This window comes from Elephantulus edwardii, unplaced genomic scaffold (genome assembly GCF_000299155.1).
Source record: "Elephantulus edwardii isolate Elephantulus edwardi_28Jun2011 unplaced genomic scaffold, EleEdw1.0 scaffold00004, whole genome shotgun sequence".
Lineage (NCBI taxonomy): Eukaryota > Metazoa > Chordata > Mammalia > Macroscelidea > Macroscelididae > Elephantulus > Elephantulus edwardii.
In genome coordinates, this window is record NW_006399754.1 from 10997748 (window position 1) to 11017735 (window position 19988).

The window sequence follows — 19988 nt, forward strand, 5'->3', positions numbered from 1 at the left end:
GCCTTCCCCTCCTGCGCTGTCCCTCCACCCTACCAAGCAAGATGTCCTTCTCCAAGGACCGGTCTCTCCTTACAACATGTCCAAAGTATGTTAGACGGAGCCTCAAATTCCTTGCCTCCAAGGAGCCAGCTGGTTTAACCCTTTCAAGGACAAATCTAATTGTTTTCCTAGCAGTCCATGGTACTCTCAATACTCTTCTCCAGCACCACAGCTCAAAGGCATCAATTCTCCTTCTATCCTCCTTGGTCACTGCCCAACTCTCTGATGCATAACAAGTGATTGCTAAGACCATGGCCTGTATCAAATGCACCTTAGTCTCCAGGGAGACACCATTGCTCTTCAGTACTCTGGAGAAGTCCCTAACAGCAGACTTTCCCATGGCAATGCGCCTTTTAATTTCCTGGCTGCTGGTGCCAAGAACTGTTGACTGTGGAGCCAAGCAAACTAAAGCTGTGTACAATCTCAATCTCTTCACCATCCATCCTGATGCTGCTAATTGGTCCAGTGGTGAGAATCTGTCTTCTTGACATTGAGCCTCAACCCATATTGGAGGCTGCAGTCCTTGACCCTCTGCAGCAGGTGCTTCAGGTCCTCTTCAGTTTCAGCAAGCAGGGTTGTGTCATCTGCATAACTCAGATTGTTGATAAATCATCCCCCAATCTTGACCCCACATTTCTCCTCATTGCATGGTTCAAAACTGGGAAGGACGTACGCCAGGGATGCATCCTATCTCCATACACAGAACTAAGCAGTACTAATTTACTAAGTAAAATTGTTTAGAGAGTTAAAAGGAAGTTTCAGACTATGTTTCCAGGAACAGACTCCTGGAACAACACTTATGAACTGTCATATCAAGAGAAGTGCCTCTTCAGCCACATGTGTTACCTGGGGGAACCAGAGAGTCATTACAAGACTGTGGTCTCCAGAATCAAATCATTTCAACAGCATCTGAGATCAACAAGCAGTTTGAACTGCAATCAACACAGTCCTACTGGATCTGGGAACGGAGTAGTAAAAGGCATACCTTACATGCTACTGACCCCTTTAACTCACTTAGAAATCAATCACCATACAAGCTCTCCTAAAAGACAGAACTGAAGTCACATACTAAACTCTAAATGTAAAGGAGTTGAGGAAGGGGGACATTCCATGTCCTGACTCTCGCTTTCTAAGAAGACGCTGGACCAGATAATGTGCGTATGCCAATCCAGCACATCTATCCTATCAGCTCAGAAGAGAAAATGACAAATGGGAGGATGGAATTTACTTAAAAGAAGAAACTTAGGAGATATAACAACAAAACATCAAACAAATATCAAAGGATATTTATAAGGTAATAAAAGAAATCTGAATACATTTTTGGAATTTTAAGTAGTAAAGAATACTATGTTGGGTAAGATAATACGGTATACAAAAGAATCTACTGTTAGAGCTTACTGAAATATTTAAGAATAAAATATTATAATGTGCAGAAACTGCTACAAAATACTTCCGTGGAAGTGGGCACAAAGAAGTGAAGATGACACAAAAGTTAATTATTGGAACTAAATAATGGGTTCAAACTGAAGAACATTGCTTCTGTGACTGAAATTTTTATAACAAAAAGTTTTAAAGTGCTATATTGAGAAAAATACAGAAAGCGTACATTATATTAATCTATTGCTTCAACTCCAAGCCACAGATGATTGCTGCGTTAAAGGAGGCTTCAGTTGTCCAGTGGATAAAGCACTGTGCTGTCAACCCAAGGGTAGGAGGTGTGGACAGACCAGCTGTTCCATGGGAGAAATAACCACCTCTTCTGGTGTGATTTTCAGCCTCTTAAAATCTGCTGGAGAAGAGTCAGCAATTGCTTCAACTCCAGAACTTTTCATTTTACTGAGATAGTAAAATAAGAACTATCTTCTGCAAAATTACCACTCTTCAAGGGCCAAAATCATGTAAGGCAAGGCTTAAGGAGTGAACTGTTCCAGAGGGACATGACTGGACTATGGAACATAGGACTTTTAAAATTTTTCGTTTTCCTAAAAAGAACATAATTTGCATAACTGCCAAAACAAACTCTGTTCCTAAAAAATACACACTGGTCTATTTTCAAAATAAAAATATACATACATACACACAACTGACAGCACTACAGAGCTACGATAAAGCAGCAGCAGTCTTTCTTCCTTCAAATTACCAGCAAAACAGCTCCAACTATCATCTAGTTAACATGTTCTCAGAAGCCAACCATCAGAATGTTTTCCTTAGCCTGGAAATTCTTTTGCAGCAATTTATTTATTTTGTACTTCTAATTTTAGCAGTAAAATTTTAATATATAAATGAAATAGAAATAATTTTATCAATAAATTTTAATATATAAATTAATAAAAAATTCCTCTTTGGAGAAATTATTTTAATAAAATATTTGCATGACAATGGGTGGCATTAAAGACAGGAAACCCTAGTAGGAAAAATTTACATACTGTAATGACTTTCATGTTCAGTGAATAGTAATTTACTTTTCTAAAAAGTAAATAAAAGGCAGCTTTGAAACTATACTGCATAGAAAGAACTGGCAGTGCTGACAGTCCCATCAGCAAGAATGTGAATGTAGGACAGAGCACTCAGAAAGCTGTGGTCCCAGTGACTCACTCCACTCTCAGAAGCTCGGTCTTCCCATGGAGAACTTCAGCAGACCCAATGCCGACTTACAAGACTGATGTGGTCGCTCATTAAACCCGAAACCTATGCAAAACAAGGCTCTTTGGAAGGAAATTGTTTACTTGTCTGTCCCTGAGTTATGAAAGTCTGACTTCTGAGCAATTCCTACTTGATCTTCATTTTTGGCTTTTTTTTTTAAAGTGTTGTGATTTTAATGAAAGTACAGAAAAGGTGGCTTTTCATCCATTCCTTGTTGCACATTTCCCTCCCCCTGCTTGCTCTTTAATGCACACCTTTAACCTGAAACAGAAAAAAATGGCAGGTCACAGTCCCTGAACAGGAAACTCAGAAATGGTGGCGTGAGCAGTTTCAGGGTCCAGGATGATGAACAGGACTGACTATAGGGAAGGACACGCTGAAAGCCGCATAGTCAACTGGCCTCTGTAAGCAGGGGCCACCATCTCTGAAGTTCTTTGTAAGGCGATGCCAATCTATTCTTGTTTTAACTAAATTTGTTGTTGCTGTGTACTGTAGAGTCAGAATCAACCCATAGCTGACTCTCCAGTGGGTTTTAAGAGGCAGTTAATCGCACGGGAGGAGACTGCCTTTCCTTCTCTTGTGGAGCAGCTAGTGGATTTGAACCACGCGCTTTCAGGATTGCAGCGCAGCTTCTTTGCCACTAGGCTACCAGTGCTCCTTTTGTTGTTGTGTGTCATCTAGTCGCCTGCAATTCAGAGTGACCCATGTACAACTACCCTAAACTGTGCTCTATCCTGTGCCAACCTGATTGTCTCTGACACACCAACTCCCATTACCCCAGTCACTGAATCAATCCATCTCATTGAGGGTCTTCTTCTCTTGTGCTATCCCTCCACCCTCCCAAGCATGACATCCCTCTCCAAGGACTGGTGCCTCCTTACAACATGCCCAAAGTATGTAAGACAAAGCATAGCAAGTAACTGCAAAGACCATGGACTGTATCAGGCACACCTTAGTCTCCAGACTGATATTGTTGCTCTGAGGCTGTTAATAATCTCAATCTCTTCACCGTCTATCATGATGTTGCCAATCTGCCCAGTGGTGAGAATCTTTGTTTTCTTGATGTTGAGCTTCAGTCCACATTGAAAGCTGCAGTCTTGAGTGTTCCTTTAACTAACAGATTAACCCAAAACAAATTCACCTCAAACACCTACACTTGTTGCATGTCCAGCTTTCAAAAAAATTGAAAGGCGTTTGAAACTTCAACTAAATTAAGGTGAGATTTCAACTAAATTAAGGCCAAATAAGAACCTGTTCCAACTAAACTACAGATCATAAGAAATCATAGCTAACACTGAGAAGAATAGGTATCCTAGAACATTTAACTGTGCTCATGCAAAAGCTATTCTTAAACCAAGAAGCTGTAATCCGAACAGAGAAGGGGATACTAAAAGGTTTAAAGTCAAGAAAGGCGCACGGCAGGAGCTGTATTCTTTCTCCTTATCTAGTAAGTCTATATGCTGAGAAAATAATTTTCAAGGCTGGATTTTATGAAGAATGTGGCATCAAGTTAGGAGACAGACTCATCAACAGTCCTTGCTATGCAGATGACACACACTTGCTTACAAAAAGCAAAGCAAAGACTGCAGTTTTCAATATGGACTACTCCTCATCAAGAAGACAAAAATACTCACCATGGGGTCAACAGGCAGCATCATGAGAGATAGAGAAAAGACTGAAGTAGTCAATGATTTCACTTGCTTGGATCCACAAGCAACAAGCACCAGAAGTCAAGGCAGCAAAAGATGTTTCACAAAGACAAAAAAAATAAAATAAAAAAAACCCCAATCTTATTCCGAGAATTTCAGTAACTTTTTATGTATGCACTTGGATGTACTATAAATAGTTGGTTTGTATGAGATGGTTAAAAAGGCCAAAGACGAAAGGTTTCTTTTGGTCTATGAAGTTGCTGTGGTTTTTTTTGTTTGTTTTCACACTGGGTAAATGTGCAGTCAAGGACTTCTCCACGGTTCTCAGAAGCAATGATATCCCTTTACAGACCAGAATGCATCTGATTCATGCCATGGTCTTTTCAATTACTTGTTATACATTTAAAAGTTGGATAATGACTAAGGATGAAAGAAGAATTTATGGCTTTGAGTTGTAGAGCTGGAAAAGAATACTGAATATCTCACTGACTGTCAAAAGAACAAACATATGTCTTGGAAAATGTGCCATCAGGTACTCCCTGAAGGAAAGGATGGTAAAGCTTCAACTAACATACTCTGGTCATGTGGTGAGGAGGGTCAAGTTGTTGGAAAAGGGCATCACGCTTGCAAAGGTGGTGGGTCAGGGAAAGAGAGGAAGACCCTCAATGAGATGGGCTGACACAGTGACTTTAACAATGGTCTTAACTGTATCAAAGATGATGAAAATAGGGCAGGGTAGAGGAAGGTACGGTTCTGTTGTTCACCAACTTGGCATGAGTCATGGTCAACTCAAGGGCATCTAACAACACCACCACCACACACATACACGTACACATACACATACACCACTTATAACAATTTCTTAAGAAATGGTAAACTCTGCTGTCAATATAGTTTCAAAGAGAATGTATAACATTAATATTTCATAAACTGAGTGCTTTCTTTTTTCCTCCATATTGTCACTGATATTAACAAACAAATCTTTGGTCTAGTAACATATTCATTCAAGAAGTATTTCCTTAATAAATGCTTATTAGAGGTCAGGTTCTATATACCTGGGAGGTTGCTGAATAAAAACCCCAAACAAAACAGAACAAGTTGTCTTCAAAAAAATTTCTATTACGTGAGGAAACACTAAATAAGTAAACAAATAAATACTATAATTTTAGGGAAGGGGAGAATTTTGAGTGTGGACCTTCGCTTTTCACATTAAACACTGGTTCTTTACCTTCTCAGATATTTTCCACATTCTTTGAATAATAAATTCCCTTTCCGTTGAATCAGGTAGCCTTTGTTCAAGTATCTGAACTACAATACAATGCAGTCAGGAGATGCAGGCCTTCACTCTGCTAAATAAGGAAGCCTTACTTCTTTGGCATCAGATAACAAAAGCACAATAGACGTTTCAGAACCCAACATAACACCATATTTAAAAAAACAAAACCCATTAAGATAGATACGAGATTATTTCTAGGTGTTGTATTATTCTGCTGTGGTTACTATGACATGGTTACCATCTTGAAATTTTTTCCTAGAATAATTTAATGAACTGAATTAAAAAAAAAAACCTTCCCAAAGAAACAATCCAAAGAAAAAAAAAAAAAAGAAGTGTATCTTGAGCACAAAATCAAACGTGCAGTTCTCTTCACTGTGAACAATTTATCCACTTTGCTGTCACCTGAGTCCCACTTTAACCAGCTTTAAAGTTCCCAGCACTGTGTCCAAATTTAACAATTTTCAACATCTCTATTTGCCTAAGCAATGTATTATTTCCCACAAACCAGGACACTTTGACAAAATCAAATCGTTTAAATCCTCTGAGGAAGACAGCTAAAATAAAGAAATTGAGTAACAAAGTGACTTACAAAAGCAGAAATGAAAACAGATGTTAAACTTCTTTGAAGCGAATTTTTAATAATAGCCTCACGCATAGCTATTTCAGTCAACTACTAGAAATATTGTACCTAGTCAAACGATTCTGAGCTTTACAGACCATCAGATTTCAAGGGTGTGGGCTAGTAACTCTTTCCAGGGTTCATACTCTTACCCAGCATCATGTATGTCAGAAGGTCGCAAAAAAAAAAAAAAAGGTAATAAGCAAGACAAATGTTTACAGCTTATAGTTGAAGTTCTTCTCAAAAAGGACAATTTTGCCTTGGGGGGGTGGTCATTTGATAATAACTAGAGACAGCTGTCCATTTAGGAGGGCAGTGCTACTAGAATGCTATGAGAACATCGCAATTCAGGAGCAAGGAGCTATGAGAACATAGTGGGGAGGGCCCCGAGAGGCTGTAAACATTCTACAACGCACAGGGCAGCCAGCACCCACAAGAAACAATTCTGTGGTCCAAAACGTCAGCAAGGTTAAGATGCAGCAGCTCTTCACTTTCAAGTATGAGTCCAGTGCTCATGTAAGACTAACAGCTTTCTGATCACAGCTTATAGAGCCCTCCAGACGCATTTATCACCTCTGTCCTGGGAAAGCTGCTCTGGCAGTGCACACCGTCAATGACATTCGGCCGTGTTCAAAGTCTCTAAGTTCTGCACCACAATTAACCCATCCTCTCCAAGGTTAAGCAGCTCTGTGTGCCGCTTTTATGTGATTCTGATCAGGCAGAGCTTCAAGTGGGTTTTATATTGTGACTACACTGATTAGCAATCTCTTCTTAATGATCCCGCAATGCCATAAGGTTAAGTGAAGCAAGAGAAGCCACATCCTCTGGTCAGGTGTCCTCCAACATTTCTCCTGTACAGCTCATAGGAAATGGTGCTCAAGGTTTCTGAGCCTGTTTCCTCATAGGAGATGCTTGTTCTCACCTTACCAGGTTATTCTGAGGATTAGAGGTACCACACAGCAGTGCATAGACATTCAAAGGTACAGGCTTCGTTGGAAACCCAACAACCAAAATATGGAACGGAATTAAAAAACTTGAGGACTTTCTGTTTTTGGGGGGTGAAAGGTATTTTTAAGGAAAGAAGAACAAATGCACAATACTAAATTCAAATTTTTCTCTTTTTCTTAGAAGGAACCAATTCAGTGCAGCCTATTTTAAAAAAGAAAGAAAGGAAGGCTATTAATGCAAAGTAATCAATGTGGCATCAGGATTGGAGGATGACCCATCAACAACTCACAACATGAAGACAATACAACTCTGCTTAAGGACTGGAAGCATTCACTGAAGAAAAACAAAGATTTATAGCCTTCAGTATGGATTATACCCCAACATGAAAAAGAAAACAAAAGTCCTCACAACTGGACCAATAAATAACATCACGATAAAAGACTGAAGTTGGCACAGGCTCAGGGCAGTGGGGGGTGGGTGGCTATGTCCTTGTCTTTTGTAACCTTCAGCTGGTGTCTGTTTTTGTATGTTTCATTTCTTTTGTAATCCTCAGCTGGTGTTTTTGTATGTTTCTCAGGACCTGGAATTGAGCATGGAAAGCATGGCTAATGAATGAGAAATCAAGTATAACGTGGAAAGTATTATAGAAAATAGAAATAAGACTGTAGAAAGAGCAGATCAAGGCCCATCTGAAGGCTGAATTTGAAGCCCTTGAATCACAAGAGAGACAGAGAAGGAACACAAGCAGGAGATGGACCTTCTGGTACAGGAGACGGTGGCCCATTGGAGGAACTCCGACTCGTTCACATGGAATCAGCATGATGGAGAACACCATCGAACAATCTGAGAACGACCTGGATAAGGTGTTAGGGTCTACGCAGCGGCAGCCTGATGAGTACAAGCCACTCAAGGAACGTGTGGATGCCCTGCGCATGAACCCGGGCCTGCAAAGGCTCCGTGGCCTGCGTGAAGAGGAGAAGCTCGTGTTGAATTACTCTGCGAAGCAGAAAGCACAGTGGCAGTTGAGGGAACCCGCATCCCTGAATCCCCAGCTGCTGCAGCTGCTGCTGCCCAACAATTTCAAGTGGCTAGGGAGCAGGATATGGGGGAGCCAGCCACCTCAGACGACAGCCTGCACCGTGAAGGCCTGCTTGTCATGTCACCGGCAAAGGCACCAAAACGCACCCATATGCCTTTCATGCAGCTAAGACAATCCCCAAAAGCCAAAACAGAAGTGAGACGAAGAAAAGGAGATCACACTGGGCTCTGCCGCTCACAATCCTTCCTCATGGCCACGTTGACTGACGTCCTGATGTGAAAACAACCTTTTCCCACTCCCACCAAGTCTCCTAATGTGTATGATGGAAGCACAAACCCTCTCTTTGTCTATTTCTTTTTGTTCTTGGGATTTTGCGTCTAAGAAGAGACATGGTTTAGCTTCAGTAGCAAAGGCATCTGATGGTCCCTTCTCCCCCATCGTCATGTCAACTCCTCTGCTTCCTCGGTGCTTAGGAAGGGGCTGAAGGCCCAGATGTGATGATCTGTTTCCTGAGCCTGAGGCCTGGAGCCTGTATCTTGCCCGAGAAGAGGGCCTCAGAGTCCCCTATTCCTGTGTTTTTGGCTTAGACTCTGAACTTATTGTTGGAGCTTCCAAGAGGCATGGTGAAATCTCTCTCCAACCCTCATCTCATCTTTAAGATCCAGAGGCATCTCAGACAAGTCCTCTCTTTTATATCCACGTAGAATGAAACCTGGTTATTGTTCTAAAGCCTCCTCGCCAAAATCCCCATTTATATGAAAGTTACGAGGCACTGGTTGGCTAGTGAATCCTGGAATCTGGGATCCTTTCACCCAACTCCTCCAATCTGTACAAATCACAGGCTTTGCAAATCAGTGGTAGAAATTCCCCACAGTGAAATCTGGGAAGCAGAGAGCCCCACTCCACAAGTCCTGCCTAACTCAGTAGTCCCTGGCGCTGAGAGCTCCGCCACAGGGAGCACCTTTAGCTGAAAGCAGCTCCAGGCTGACATCTATGATGGCTTTTATGAAAACCATTATCCTGGCACCTGCTTCATGGGATGTCATGGCGGGGAGAGGAACAGGGCAGGCCTCACGTGAACGAGTGTTGACCACTTTACACCTGTGCTTTAGCGAGCCATCACCTCGATCTATCCCTCTTCTTTTTATTATTATTATTCATTTCAATGAACATTTACAGAGATTGTGGATTTCCATTCATTCACTGTTGCACTTTTCTCCCTGCCCACCCCCACCCCCAGTTCGCGCTTCTTTAAAAGCAAAAGAAAAACTCCTTCATTGGTATAACCCTCTTCTAAAGGGAGCCTCAGTTCAGCAAAGTGCTGGCCACCCCTTTTCTGTCGCTCACACAGCTGCTCCTGCTGTTGTACCTCTCCTGCCTAAGCCTCCCAAGCTCCACACCTCAACTCCGTCAAATCTAGATCTCCAGTAAAGTCACTATCGGACCTGAGGAGCCTGGCCAGTTGGAACAGTCCAACCTTAAGGCTTAGTCCCCGGAGGGAGAAGATGATGAGCACATTCTTCTTCCTTCAAAAAACTGTAGTTTTCAGGCCCAGTGTGTTCAGTATTTAAAAGATCCTTCTGGTGTTAAATGTTTTATGCCTGTACAAATCCTTTTAAACAAACACCTGTTAATTGGAGAAAAAAAAACTGAAATTGTCAAAGATATTAATTTTATGTGGATCTACACTCAATATCTATGGAAACAGCAGTCAAGAAATCAAATCAAGTATTTAAGTGGGAAAACCTACTGTCAAGGACCTCTTTAAAAAGAGAAAAGATTGGACATTTGGGCTGTTTCCATGTTCTTGGAATGGTGATGAACTATGAACACTGATGCACAAGTCTTGATTTGTGTCTCAGTTTTCATTTCCTTGGAGTATATTCTTAGTAGTGGAATAGCTGGGTCACATGGTGTTTCTATGTTTAACTTTTTGAGGAAACGTCAAACTATTCATTATATAATAATGTAAATATAACAACTTAAGATGTAATAAGTAATAGTGTTGTAATGTCCATAATGTAAAATGGTTCATGTTTGTACCATTTTACAAGCGCACCAGCAGTACAACCAAATGGATAGAGAAGCTGTGGTACATTCACAAAATGGAATACTATGCAGCACTCAGGAGGACGATTTAAAAAAATACTAAGTAACTTGGAAGAAGCTGGAGAGCATTATGCCGAGTGAGTTAATGCAGTCTCATGAGGACAAATACTGCATAAGATTGTAATTGTAAAATTAGAAGGATAACTAGTAAAACATGTATGGGAACTCAAGGAAGGAAGGGTTGAGAATGGGCAGGGGTGAGAGCACAGGATTGCACATTATGAGGGGTGGAGGGAGAGGGAGAAGGAAATGGGAAAGATTTCGGTGAAAAGAAAGGGAAATGATGGGCAAGGTCCAATGGTGATCAATTTTATAAAGCATAATGCATGAGAATGAGTATATGAAATACAGTATGAATGAAGAACAGTGTGAAATAATGCATACGAACTTTGTAAGCAAAATAATTTTTTTTTTTAAAAAGAGCCAAGATATCACTTAGAGGACTAAAGTATGTCTGACTCAAGTCATGGTATTTTCAGTTGTTTCATGCATGTGAAAACTGGACAATGAATAAGGAAGGCCAAAGAAGAGCTGATGTGTTTGAACAGGAGTGTTGGGGAAGAATACTGAATACACTATGGACTGCCAAACGGCAAACCAACCTGTCCTAGAAGAGACACGGCATGAGTGCCCTTTGGAAGCAAGGACAGCGAGGCTTCGTCTCACATATTTGAGGTATGTTATCAGAAGAGGTCAGCCCCTGGAAGAGGATGTCCTGCTTGGAAAAGTGGAGGGTCACCGATGGAAGACCATCAATGAGATGGCGAGAGGCAATAATGGGCTTCAGCACAGCAGTGACGAGGTCAAGCAGGGTTTCATCCTGGTGCCCACGAGGGAAATCACCAGACAGCAGAAGTCAGTGGGCAGGTGGCGGGGTGGGTGAAGGAGAAACAGCTGTAAGGAGACACTAGTGATTGGAGTGTGAACTACCAAGTTTAAACTTTATAAAATGGCCTTGGGATGCCACAGGAGATTTCCAAGGGTGTGACTAAGATTATAGACTTCTTGGTGATAAAACTGGGGAAGAGGCACTTGTATGTAGATCATGTTTTTGACATGGTGAAAGGGAGATCAGTCAGGAGGCAACTCAACTCAACTCAAATGATTGCCAGTCAAGTCAAAATGGACTTGTAACGGACCCTCCAGCCTGTTTTCAAAGGCTGTACACAGCATGGGAGGAGAGCACCCTTCATTATCCCAAAGAGCAGTTGGTAGATTCAAACACTTGCCTTCGGGTTGGCAGCACAACTCCAGACCCACTAGGCCACCAGAACTTCCAAGGAGTTTACTGCAGTAGTCTAAACAAAAGGAGATTAAGTGGAATCAAAAGGTCCATGATAAAAAGACTTTTATTTACTCTTCTTACCCATCCATCCATCCATCCATCCAACCATCCATCCAACCATCCAACCATCCATCCATCCATCCATCCATCCATCCACCCACCCAATGTATGTGGTAGAAAGCTGTGCCGCAATTCTGAAGGCACATGGATCGAATCCACCAGATGCTCTGTGGGAAAAGTATGGGCAATCTCCTCTCATGAGATTAAATTCCTGAGGGATTAAACACTGAAGGGTCAGCTATGAGTTGCTTCCAACTCAACAGTACTCTCAACAAAAACAGCATGCTAGACTAGTCAAGCAGACGATCTGTAAATAAGGCTAACAACCCTTCTTACGTGCATAAAGCTTACATTCTGGTGGAGGAATTACATAGGAAACCATTAATTAAACAATTATTTATATGGTGATAAGTACTATGGGGGGGGGGGGAGAAATGTTCTACAAATGTTTCTCATAAAAGACCACGACCTAATCTAGAGATAAAGAAGCAGAGGGTTAAAAGCTCCTGTGCAATGTGCCCTATACCATTTGCCTCAAGCCTATGAGTGGTGGCTACTCACTACCTAACATAAATCATTCTGAATAAAAATCCCAAGAAATTTGTTTTTCACAAATCAATTTGCTTTGTTCAATCATATATAAAGAACATTTTAAATCTGTGGTAGGTCTAATCAAGCTAATTAGCATTGTTGAGAGGGGGATAACAGAAATGAAGAAAAGCAGAGATGAGTGGAAGGGGAAAATGAGGGTAAAGAGGAAAAAGAAAAAGGGGTGGAAGTTAGAGAGGGAAAGGAAGAGTGGAAGAACATAGCTCGGGATACAAGACTTTAGCTACAAAGTAGTAAGCTTCCCACATAGCAATTTTTTAGGGAAGGAAACTATACACATCTGCTGTTATCAGGACTAGAAAACAAAACTATCTCTAAACAGATAAATCAGAAACTTACAAACTCATACCGCTTTATCTAGAACGGGTTCAGAGTCTTAATGAATTATGTTCAAATCCACCCTTATCAACTGATTTATGTGATCCTGGACAAATTTCTTAGAGTCTCAAAAAATAAGTATCTTATCAGTAAGAAAGATAAAACCACCTCTACTTAATCAAGTTTTGTTATAAGGATTAATGGAGAAAAGATTTAAAATCTCTATTAGTGAATTCACCCAATCTGTCACCCAATAATGTTATCTCCTCAGATCTGGATGCTCTGTGGGCTTTATCTTTATTTTGAGAAGCATGTTTTAAGGGTCTTCTAAAGTGAAGATAGTAATGATTATGGTTCAAGATATGATGATTATTGATTTGTTGATTATTTAACTCAAGTTGAAACTAGAAGGAAAATCATTTAGAAAGCTAACTGCCACGTATTGTTAACTTTGCCCACAATACCCACTTCCCCTTAAACTATTCCAACGGTTGATATTCAAGATGACCACAGAATATGGTAGGTGTAATGCTACTTTTCAACGGAGAGCCTAACCCGTTGCCACTCTAAGATAGTAAACCCCACCTCATGGTACCCACTCTGGTTGGGTTTTGGTACCACACAGAAGGAAGAATAATTACACAGAAATGATACTGAATTGACAATTAGAAGTTCAATATTCTCCCACAAAAGAATAACTTTTAAAAATTCAAGACCTGTTATTTTTAAATAATCAAATTAGTCACAATATTTAAAGGGGCATAATATGTTTCTGAGCCTCCTGAGTCATCTGTGCCAATCCTAGAAAGCCTTACTTTTGCAATACAAAGCTGCAGGGTTTGAACACTGGATAAACCAAGATTTGTATCAAATACACAATCTGTGTAACAAGAACAAAAGAAAAACTTCAGAAAAATAAGACAAGGAAATTTATCATGCAGAAAATCGGGTATTTGCAGAGATCAGGATATTTTCAATTCCTAAAGACAAATCCTGAGAGCAAGTGAGCTCCCTCCTACCCCTTTCACTCCTAGTTGTTTTAATTGTTGTGGTGAGCCATCAAGTCAGAGTCGACCCACAGGAGACCCTCCAGAGGGTTTCCGGAGGCAATAAGTCACCCAGGAGGAGACTGCCCATCATTCTCTCACAGAGCAGCTAGTGAATTTGAACTGCATGCCTTTAGGACTTGAGCAAAGCTTCTTATCACTAGGACACCAAAGCTCCCTATATTTGTGTTGTTAGGTGCCCTCAAGTCAAGTACGACACATGCCAACCGTATAAACAATAGTTCTGCGCCCTGTCTTATCCTCTGCCATCCTCATCATCTCTGACACAGTCACTGTGTCAATCCAGCTTGTTGAGGGTCTTCCTCTCTTTCACTGACCTCCTACCTTTTGAGGCATGGTGTCCCTTTCCATGGGACAGTCTTTCCTAATAACACATCCAAAGTATGTTTCACCTTTGCCTCTAAGGAGCACTCTGGCTGCACTTTCTCCAAGACACAGGCATTTCTTCTTTTGGTAGTCCATGAGATACTCAGTGCTCTTCTCTGACACCCCATCTCAAAGGCAGCATCAATTCTTCTTTGGTCATCCTTATTCATTGTTCAGCTAGCCAGATGCATAGCAAGTAGGTGAAAACACCGTGGCCTGCATCAGGCACACCTTAACTCTCCCAACTGACATCACCGCGCCTCAGTAATTTGGAGAGATCACTGACAGGGTGTATTGCCCAGTGCAATTCTGCCTCATACCTTTTTAATCTGTATGAAGAACAAATCATCCGGGATGCTGGGCTGTACGAGGAGGAATGTGGCATCATTGGATTGGTGGAAGATTCATCAACAACCTGCATTATGCAGATAACACAAACCTGCTTGCTGAAACTGAGGAGGACCTGAAGCACTTGCCGCAGAAGGTCAAGGACTGCAGCCTTCAATATGGATTGAAGCTCAACATCAAGAAAACAAACCACCACTGGGCCAATTGGCAGCAGCAATATGGATGGAGAAGAGATTGTGATATTTAACTTTTCGTTTGGTTGGCTCCACAGTCAACACTCTTGGTACCAGCAGCCAGGAAATCAAGAGACGAATTGCACTGGGAAAGTCAGCTGTCAGGGACCTCTCCAGAGTACTGAAGAGCAACGATGTCAGGCTGGAGACTAAGGTGCCCCTGATCCAGGCTACTGTCTTTGCAATTGTGTGCTATGCATTGGAGAGCTGGAGAGTGATTAGGGATGAAAGAGAATTGATGCCTTTGAGCTGTGGTGCTGAGTAAGAGTGTTGAATATACTATGGACTGCTAGGAGAACAAACAGGTTTGAAGAAGCTGGGCTTCTCCTTGGAGTCAAGGATTGTGAAGCTTCGTCTGACATACCTTGGGCATGTTGCAAGGAGGGACTGGCCCTTAGAGAGGGATATCATGTTTGGGAGAGTGGAGGGGTGGTGCAGGAGAGGAAGACCCTCGATGAGATGGATCGATTCTATGATTGGCGTGGTGGGAGTGAGTGTTTTGGAGACAGTGAGGTTGGCATAGGACAGAGGAGGAGTTAGGGCTCTTGTACACAGGCTGCTATGAGTCTTAAGCAACTTGACGGCACATAACAACAACAACGCGTCTCCTGATCTCTTGACTGCTGTTACTAAGGAAAAGAAGTAAGATGAAATAGTCAACAATTTGAATCTTTTCCCATCTATCATGATGTTGCCTATGAGTCCAGTGGTAAAAATGTTTGTTTTCTTGATGTTGGGATCTAATCCATATTGAAGTCTTTGATCTTCTGCAGCAAGCACTTCAAGTCCTCCACACTTTTAGCAACTAAAGTTGTGTCATCCACACAATTCAGATTTCTAATGAATCTTCCTCTGATCCTTACGCCACGTCCTTCTTCACAGAACCAGCTTCTCGAATGATTTTCTCAGCATACAGATTAAATAGGTATGGATAAAGAATACAGAGAAAGAAAAAGAATGCACATTTTTTTTATCATTTTAAAACCTACAATAATCCCTTGCTTAGGTTGGACAACAGTTTCTTGGTCTAGGTTTCAAATGAGCATAATTAAGCATTCTCGGATTCTCATTCTTCTTAATGTTAGCCGTATATACGTTATGATTCCACACATTCACTCCTAGAAAAATGACAAAACCAGTATGTAGATACCTATAAGCAATTTGTAAAGAAAACAAGGAATGAGCCTTGAAGAAATGTTCTGAATTAATCACACTGTATATGGGTAGGGACAGATTAAAAACCAAGTTCAATACAAAGCATTTCAGGAAACAGGATCAGAAAGTAAGAAAACACAGTGATCCAAAGTCTCTCATCACATGTGATGCGACCTCAAGTATTTTATTTGGGCAAAAAGGAGCACCATTTGAAGATGGCATGGCACAGCGGAAATGAACTTAATGAGAAATGTTTTGTGCTCGTGGAGGTGATCAGCATAATTAATCAAAAGGAAAATAACTTGATTCCTTAATTGCAAGTGACTTTAAACATGCAGGCATGGGCAAAATTTAAGCAAAGGATACTTCATTAAAGATGATGGATGGAACGTATGTATTTACTTCCTCTTGTTCTCTCCCTAATAATGATTTCTTTAACTTTTTAAAAATCCCATATTGATTTGGATACACAGGTCGAATTCACTGTGTTTCACTCTATCCTTCATTCCTATGGTGTTTCATACCATCATTCTCACTCATTATGTTTTATAAAATCCATCACCACTGAACCATGCACTCCATTACCCTGTCTTTCCGGATCCTCATTAGATCTCCCCATTTCCTGTACCACTCCTCCCCCAACCACCTAAATGTGCAACCCTATGATTTGCCCTCTGCCCACTCACTCTACTAATTTTTTCTTTTTCTATGAAAAAACATTTCCCCCCACATTTTCCTTCGCTGACATTATGTTTCATACAATCATTTCCGCACATAGTATTCTATATAAGTAATCACCATTGGACTGCAAACAGGCTGGAAAGCAGAAATACAATGATATCTGACCTGTCAAACCTGATAAAGTCTCATTCAAAAGGAACAAGGGTGAAATCCTAAAAGGAACAGTGGAGTTTGTCTCTCCAAATGGCTTTTTAAAAAAAATTATTTTAATTGTGATTTTAACTAAAGTTTACAGAAAAGTTAGATTTTTGTTCACTCACTGTTGCATATACTACCTCCCTCACTTCCATCCCCCTCCTCCAGTTCACTTAAAATATATATATATATTTTGTTATTGTTGTTATGTGCCGTCAAGTCGTTTGCGACTCATAGCGACCCTATGTACAACAGCCCTAAACCCTGCTCTATCCTGTGCCAATCTCATTGCCTCTGACACACCCATCCCGATTACCCCAGTCACTGAATCAATCCATCTCATAGAGAGTCTTCCCCTCCTGCGCTGTCCCTCCACCCTCCCAAGCATGATGTCCCTCTCCAAGAACAGGTCTCTCCTCACAACATGTCCAAAGTATGTCAGACGAAGCCCCAGAATCCTTGCCTCCAAGGAGCAGCCTGGTTTAACCCTCTCTAGGATGAATCTGTTTGTTTTCTTGGCAGTCCATGGTACATTCAATACTCTTCTCAAGCACCACAGCTCAATATTCGTTCATTGTTGCACAATTACCACTCCACCCCTCCTTGTCCTCTTTGCAATGTACCTCTTATTGTGGGCTGTTGTACATATAATGCCTAATCATATATTCTTTTTAAACAGTTTTCATCTGTTCCAATATAGGCAGGACTGAAAACCTGGGAACACTTAGAGCCACGAGGCTCAAGGCTGGGGTGCCTGCATGCACATTTTGGGAGCGGTAATCACTATGTTTTGTTATTAATCTGAGTTATAACCTTTTAATTCCCGCAATACGGTTCTGTGTGCTCTGTGAACTATTACATTGGATTCTGAACTCAGCCAAGCAGTAAAATTGATGTTGACGTGAGTAACGAAGGCATGGAAGGGTGGGGGACATGTGTGAGCTCATGGGAATTGGTTTTATAACATAGATGCTGTGGGCAAGGATAGTTTGTTCCTGTGATATTGGAAAAGGTCAAATATGACACTCCCTACATGGCCCTTGCTCCTTGTACAGTAACCTAATTATCACTCCAACCAGGTGGATCAACACAGTGACTGCTGCAATGGGCTTGTGTCTCAGAAAGTGTGAAGATGGCATAGGAAAGAACAGGATTCAAGTCTTTTGTTCACAGAGTTGCTATGAGTCGTACTCAACTTGACAGCACCTAACAACAACAATTATCATCCCAAATTGCTTGCAAGAACTTGCAAAGCAGCAGTGGTAGAAATTTCTGGAGCTTAAAAGAAGCATTCAGAACTCTGATCTCCTCTCAATATTCTGCCCCCTTCAAATTATATATTAATAGTAATATATCTTTTCAGAGATAAGAGAAACACAAAATCAGATCAAGTGGAAAATTATGTATGAAAAAACACAAAGGGGGGGAGGAAAGTGTGCAGCAATGAATGCATATTTTCAAAAAAGAGAACAAGCACTGGGGCATGGGAATGGGGGGGGTGGGAAGAAAATTCACAACAATAAATGAATTAAAATCCAAGTTCTGTAGACTTTGATTAAAATCATAATTTAAAGGAAAAAAGAAAAACAAAAACAAACCAAGAATAAATACTGTTAAAAAGAAAATGAGTAAGCTAAAAAACACACTGAGGAACTTTCCAAAGCCTACACAAGGCTGGGCGAGAAGGCAATGGAGAAAATACATTCAAAGAAATACATTCATTTATTTAAACAGCATTTAAAAACCTCAACTATAGGTCCCTTAGAGAGTAAAAAATTTAGATAACGATAAATTACATCTACACATGTCATGGTATAATTTAAGAAATAATGAAATTCTAAAGACTTCTAGGTTGTTGTGATGTGCTAGCATGTTGAAACTCGGTCACAGTTGACATTCCAGTGGGTTTTCAGAGGCTGTGAACCACACAGGAAGGAAATGCTCATCTTTCTCCCATGAAATACCTAATGGATTCAAACCACCTCCCTTCGGGTTGGAAGTACAACTCCTTACTCACTGAGAATCAGATAGACTTCAGCTTTCTCACAGCACAGTGTAGATGAAATAAGACGGTGGAATACTACAATTAAAATACTAAGCAGAAGAAAAAATAATTCTTCAACTAAAATGTGTCTCCAACCAAACTATAATTTAAAAACCATGACACAAAGACGGAGACAAAAAAAAAAAAAAAAAAATAGACCAATAATCTCTCATGAATATAAATGCAAAAAATCTCAGTGAAATCCTAGGGACAAAACACACTACCGTAAAAATAAACATAAAAAATACATAATGACCAAGTGAGATTTATAAAAGGTAGGCTGTTGTACATAGGGTTGCTATGAGTCGCAAGCGACTCGACGGCACATAACAACAACAACAAATGCAAGTATGGTTCTATATACATAAGAAGATCAAGCAACATAACCCATCACCTGGATTACAAAAGAAAACAAAGAAAATTAATCACATAATCACATCAAACTGACACAGGAAAGGATAAACAAAACATATAAATTCAGAAAAAGAATTTTATCAAATCCCATACATCCTTTCCTGATTTAAAAAAAAACAAACTCAACAAAATAGAAGAATAATTCCTCAACATAATTAAGAAAACATACACTAAACTAAACACCAACATCATTCTCAATAGAGATGTGAAACATTCAGCATTCAGAGAAAAAAAGCTCTTTACCACCTTTTACTCAATATTGTGCCAGAAAGTCCCACCCACAGTAATAACGTAAGAAAGGGAAATTAAAAGTACTCAAGTTGGGGGGAAAAAGAGTAAAATTTTCCCTACTTGCAGATGTTCTGATTCTAGATATAGAAAATCCTATAGTCTGTAAGAACGTTACTCGAACTAACAGAAAGACTGAGAAAAATGGAAGGGTGCAGGTCAACACACAAATCAGTGAGAACTTCTACACTAACAAAAAGAACTACAAAAAGAAAATCAGGAAAATGACACCATTTACACGCTGTTGTGTTATACATTGTCAAGTCAGACCTGACTCACAGCTGACCCTCCAGCAGGTTTTCAGAGGCTGTAAATCACATGGAGATTGATCATCTTTCTCCCAAACAGGAGCTGGTAGATTCGAATCAAGTTCCTTTGGGTTGGCGGGGCAATTCTTTACCACTAAGTCACTAGAGCGCACTCCATTTACAACAGAAATTTAAAAAACAAAACGTATGTTTATGAAGAAACTGAACTATGACATAAAACATTTCATATAAAGTATATTACAGGTCCTTGGAGAGGGACATCATGCTTGGGAGGGTGGAGGGACAGCGCAGGAGGGGAAGACCCTCTATGAGATGGATTGATTCGGTGACTGGG

General features: G+C 40.6%; 1 protein-coding gene and 1 pseudogene across 1 annotated transcript in view; one reads left to right on the forward strand and one right to left on the reverse strand.

Annotated features, from left to right (window-relative positions):
• Positions 1-19988, reverse strand: part of UBAC2 (UBA domain containing 2) — a 244828-nt gene that overhangs the window by 140129 nt on the left and 84711 nt on the right. The gene's annotated exons all lie outside the window — the stretch shown is intronic.
• LOC102875438 lies at positions 7719-8382 on the forward strand (annotated as a pseudogene).